This window comes from Dipodomys spectabilis, unplaced genomic scaffold (genome assembly GCF_019054845.1).
Source record: "Dipodomys spectabilis isolate Male_0828 unplaced genomic scaffold, ASM1905484v1 ptg000264l, whole genome shotgun sequence".
Lineage (NCBI taxonomy): Eukaryota > Metazoa > Chordata > Mammalia > Rodentia > Heteromyidae > Dipodomys > Dipodomys spectabilis.
Window position 1 is genome coordinate 552,460 of NW_024870941.1, and position 6,000 is coordinate 558,459.

The following is a 6,000-nucleotide window of genomic DNA, read 5'->3' on the forward strand; positions in this document are numbered from 1 at the left end:
ACTTTGTAATGATTTTAAGTTTTTATGAAACAAATTTACTCTTAGATCTAAATTCTTTGCACAACAAGCATTTATCATCTGCAGTTCTGTGGTTCAAAATTATGAAGTAGATGACGTGGGTAAGTCTGCTCCAAGGTCTTTCTGGACCCTCCAGCAGCCTTCCATCGTCCAAGGCTTTAGTCATCTCCAGGACCTGCATGGGCTTGAAAATCTACTTCCAAACTTAACCACATGGTTATGGGTTCTCAGTTTTTCATAGTCTGTTGAACTGAGGAAGGCTTGGCTTGGGTATCTTTAACATATATGGTAGACTCCTGGCCTCCACAGAAAAAGTGATAAGGAGAGACAGAGACAGAGAGACCAAAAGACAGACAGAGAGACAGAGATAAAGAGAGACAGGCAAGAGAGACAGAAGAGAGAGAGAGAGAAACAGAAACAGACACAGAGACAAAGTGAGAAAGTTCATGATAAAAACTATAGATGTCTTAAAATCTCAGAAGTGTCATCTGAACATTTCTATCATATTTTATTCATTAAAAGCAAATCAGCAACTCCAAACCACATTCAATGGAGCAAGATTACAGAGGGCAAAATACTACCAGGAGGTACTTTCACTGTATTTAATGACGGTATAATTTGTGGAGGGGAAGGGGAAAAACAAGTCATTTAAATAAGGATACAGGTGGACCCGTTGCAACAATGAGAAGTACAAGTTGTCATGTCGAAAACGAAACTTTACAACTTTGGTGGTGGGCGGGGGGGAGCGGGAGGAGGCTGGGAAGGGATGGGAAGGGGAAACAAAGGAGGAGGCTACAATGCTTGATAAGAAATGTACTCATTATCTTGCCCATGTAATTGTAACCCCTCTGTACAGTATTTTTACAATAAAAAATTAAAAAAATACTACCAGGAGGATATGCACCTTAAGCAACCATCGGCTCAGATAAATTTCTCAAAGACGAGTAAGTGCTCTTCTCTTTCTAAGACTAAGTCCACAAAAGACTCAATAGTAGGAAGCCATTGCTTGTATTTTGCTCACATCTCTCATAAGTACACAGGGTTGCACTGTGCTCCACTACAGATATAGAAAAGTACAGATTCTCATCTTCAAATATAAAATCAAGTCCTCTCTTGACTGAACTTCTTGACAAAGTTACTCTTGAAATCAAAGGGTCTATCATAGCCAGCCTCCCAGATGGATTTGTGGGATTTCTTTTTCTTAGTGGAGTACAGTCTGTCCCTACATTTTATTTGTTAAAATGGATAAAGATGTGTTCCTCTTATAAACACATCTTGTAGCCTTAGTAACAGGAAACACAGTGACCCAGACAGCAATGATCTTGAACCATGGGAGCTTTTATTCTGAACAAATTTACATTTTAGTGGAGTTTTGTTGTTGTTGGTGGTGTTGTTATGATTTGTATTGCTTCCTTTAAGTATTAATTTCTGCAGAAATTTTTGGTGCACTTTAGAAAAATCATATAGATTGACAGATCTATTACTCATGCCTATAGTCTTAGACATTAAATTAATAAAATTAGATAAAATAAAATTAGATGAAATAAAATTAGATGAAAGAAAATCAAAAGGATTTTTCTTAGTTATCTAGTTGCCTAGTTAACTACAGACTATTAATGCCACAATATTAAGATGAGCTGATCAAAAGAAGAGAGTGAACAAATCTATTTATTGAGGACTTCGAATTGCAAAGCTCTTTACATGCAGAGCGATATACTATCACTTTTAATAGTATAGGATAGTTTTATTTATTTTTATTTGTAGAGATGAAATTAAGTCTCAGAGTCATTATATTCAATTACTCACGGTCACGGAGTAGAGTTTCTAACCTGTTGGAAGTAGTTAGTAAGATGTAAAGACAAATTCAAATCCAGATCTCTGAATATATCATGTTTGCTCCTCCTCTATTGGGTTGTATTGCCTGACACTCCAAAAATGATCAATTTCTTTTTTACTTATATTTTATTATCTTAAAGTAGTTGTATGAAAAAGTTTCAATTTAACTTGTCAATTTATGAATAAAATGCCTCTTGGATCTTTTTAAAAAACAAACAATAAAAGCTCACTATGTCCACAGCATTTAACATAGTACTGACAGGTGAATAGGCAGTTGATAAATATTTGACAAAACTATGCTTTGTTCTTTTGCGTTTTATTGCAATAGTTTGTGCACAGACTCTATATCTGAATGCATTCCCTACTTATTGACTATATTTAACATTTTGTCTTGTCTTTTATTGATAATTCTGAATGAGACATGTAAAATTGAATCTCCTGGAGGATGAGTCCAGGATTTTTGAATCCATAAGGAATCTAGAGAAATATCCTGTAGCAAGTTGCATCACTGGTCATACTGGTCATTACAGTTCAATTCTTGTACCTGGAATAGTCTTGTGACATAGTCAAGTCTAATGAAGACTTAGATGGAATGATAGGCCAGTTGGTTACCCAGATAGCTAGACTCTGAAAGAAGGCTTTTCATGTTGTAGTGAGCATCCAGTGCAATTGAGAAAATGTATCACAAAAGATTCTCAGAAACAATAATTTTCGGAAAAGGTTGCTCAAAACCAAATGGAGGAAACAAGCCCCCTTTGTTAATGGCAGTACATTCATGGTTTTGAAGTCACTCTGCTAGCCTCCAGGAGCAGAATCTGTACATTGTTTTCTTCTGGGGCCAAGTGCATCATACATTATGGGAAGAAAAATCTTTGCAATCTCTTGGGAGAACCTACTGGAGTTCTTAGCTGCCAATACATTATGGCTCTCGATTGCCAAACTCTGCGAGGCTAGGTTTGGTAAGTAAACTTCAAATTTTATTAAATGAATGTACAGGATTTCCCGTTAGAAAGGCAACAGATTTTTTAAAAAATATTTTTGAAACATCTTAGATGTGTCCCATGTAGCAACTTCAGAATTGATGTATATTTTTGATTCAGAAATTCTAATTATGAAGATCTTCTATACAGAACATAGAGTTGATATAGAATATATACTTCTTGAGAGCATGCCTAGGGATAAAGTGCACACATTAAAAGATGTTTTAATTCAAGAGTTCAACTTTAGGAATTTTTTTTCTTTTTGGTCCCCGGAAGGCTAAATTACTTCTACAGAAGGATGTGCCATCAGCCAAAATTCTGGCTAGAAAGCACATGGAAGAGGCAGGCTGCCCCTATTTATCCCTAATGCAGCAGGCCCGGCTGCTTCACTAATGTTGAGCTCAGGTTCGCAATCTGCTCAAGATGGGCTAGTTTGAATAGGGTAAAATGCATTTACATAATGTTACTTTGAAATAAAATTCACAGCAGAGAAGCAGTCTCAAAATATACTGACACATTCTGCTATTTCTTCAACAATCCGAGGTGTGTCTTAATTCCATCTTGAAAAGAAACCAGTTATAAAACAAACCTTACCTTTCAAAAACCCTTCCGTATCCCACAGCAGTTCCTCTTTCTGTTAACAAGAGCCAAGCCACGAGGCCAAAGCAGTAACTTGACAGAAAAAACCACTTGCCTCACAATTCTCCACTCCTTTTTTTTCTGTTTTTTCCCCCCATCCAACTCTATTAATATTAGTCTCCACAGCACCCAGTTCACACCATTGTCCAAGTCATAACAATGAAGGACATTTTGAGGTCAACACTCTCTGTAACAAGGGAACCATTTACCTCTGAATTTTTAGCTGATATTCTTATTTGGGGCTGTATTTCTGAGGACAAAGGTACAACCTCCACCTCCGTAATTAGGACTCATATCCCCCTTTCCTGCTAGAATTACCCTAGGATCTATCCGATTTTCTTTGCCATCTTGCTAGAGGGACTTAATTGTTCCTGCCCTTAAGTTAATCAAGAATTCCTTCTTGGACCCTGATGACATCAGTGTAAATGCGGAGGTCAAATGACTTACCTGTGCTGAGGTCCTGTTTTTGTCTATTGTTGAAGAAGGCGTTGGTTTTTGAAATGCCAGGGTGAAAAGGATAACTGGATAGGTTGTTGCAGGACAGGTTGTTCCATTTGACCAGAAATGCCTCAAGCAAAAGTCCCCCACAATAACACCAGATTTCGACTCTAGCAATGGAGAAATAAAATGCCTTTCCATCTGCTCAAAAGACTGGCTTTCATTGTACCCACATACATTTCTTAGGGACTAGATTTCTCCCACCTGCCCAGAGAGACATGAGGATGGAAATAACCAACGGAGGCAGCTTTGATCAGCCATGGAAAACAGTAGAGACAACTCCCTTCAGGAAGAGGGGTATCATGCATGCCATGCTGGCAGGATATGTGGTCCATCCCTGAGGGGAAGTTGTAATCTGAAGTCTTGATCTACCTGTTGCAAATACACAAGAATTTCTTTTAATTAAAGTGCAAATATTTTTGGCTGATGGCACACCTTTCTACAGAAGTAACTTTAGCTTTGCTGACACAATATTTTATTTTCAGGTCTATCACTATGATTCCAGTGGTTCTTGAAAAACATATTCATAATACTTTAAGGGTTCCATCCAGGATCTTTCCATCAGGAGAGGTACTCGGGAGCCCCTTCCCTAAGGGAAATGAGGAGATGGGTTCTTCCTCTGCTTTATTGTGGAGGCCCTGAGTATTGAGCGACTGGTGCTCTTAGACCGAAACTGGGTATTTGGATTATAGGTGAAAAATAAGGGGACATGGAAATTAAATGTTTCCACTTGGCTTCCAGCTAAACCCTATCCTATAGGAGTTTATCACAACCATCCTATATATAACATGGTCATTTTGTTTGGAAGAAGATGCAAAGATCAAACTCTAGAACAAGGGCATGCAATACGAAGAAAGACAGACAGACAGACAGACAGACACACACACACACACACACACACACGTTTAGAAAGAGTCAAAATTTAAAAATAATACAGGCAGAAATTAACAAAATACAATGAAAACCAAAATTAAATTGTTGGGCTATACATGTTATTCTTAGCCAATGTAAAGAAAGGAATATAGTTCTGACTATCTATAAAACAAAGACAACATAGATTCTGCTTTGGAAAAGTAAAGTCATCATTGATTGAGACCAACAGGAATTTTCTCCCATTCTCAGAGAGAGGAGGCTACATCACTTACTGAGTAATATCCTCGGCATTATCCCCTCTCATAGATTAATTTCTTCGTTTAAGGGTATTTTTTAATGCTGCATACATAATTTTGAGTAAAGTAAGTCCCAAACTCATGGAATTATAGTTCAATGACTGAAATATTGTAAAGATGCTGTACAGAGGGGTCACATTTACACAAGTAAGATAATGAGTATATTTCTTATCAAGCACTGTTCCCCCTCCTTTGTTTTTCTCTTACTATCCCCCACTCCCCCCCACCAAGTCCATTTCCAATGTAGCGTCTTATGAGTATCATTGTTGCTGAAACAAGGACACAGGATGACCCATCGAAATATGTTTAATTTACAAGATTCCATTTCATTATATCTGCCCTAAGCAAACCATGTTCTGAAAGATTCTGTTTTCCAACTATATTAAGTAGGTACTCATATAAATGGTTTTGTAACAGTACAGTCAGAAAATTTATTTGACAGAGTTCTAACTAGGACCAGCACTAGAAAAATAATAAACTTTGAAGTCATAAAGGTAAGATATAACTTGCATTTTTACATTGAGCTTCCTCAGCTTGCATTTCTGAGTTAAGACATGTTTTTGAACTAGACTTTTGACCAACACAAATCTGAACCTTTTGTGTTTCAACTCTGTCATGCATCTTGTTTGTGGAGAGTTTTCTCAGTACCTTCTGAGGACTACTCATGCAGCAATGCGCTTTACAATTTTTAAATCAATTTATCATCACAATCATTTTACTAGATTAGGAAAATGACATCCAGAGAATATGAGAAAGTTCCTAACATCTATTGAGTGTCACATTGTATGGTGCTTCTTATTATGTCATTCTCAGATTTCATTAGATCTTCACCCTTCCTAACAATGACCAATATAACAGAC

General features: G+C 37.1%; 1 long non-coding RNA gene across 1 annotated transcript in view; it reads left to right on the forward strand.

Moving 5' to 3' along the window:
- LOC122125311 overlaps positions 1 to 4,431 on the forward strand; it is a 187,812-nt gene extending 183,381 nt beyond the window's left edge. Inside the window, exon 3 of the long non-coding RNA XR_006150751.1 lies at positions 4,380 to 4,431. This is a non-coding gene — a long non-coding RNA (uncharacterized LOC122125311). The remainder of the gene's footprint in view (positions 1 to 4,379) is intronic.
- Positions 4,432 to 6,000: the final 1,569 nt, after the last annotated feature.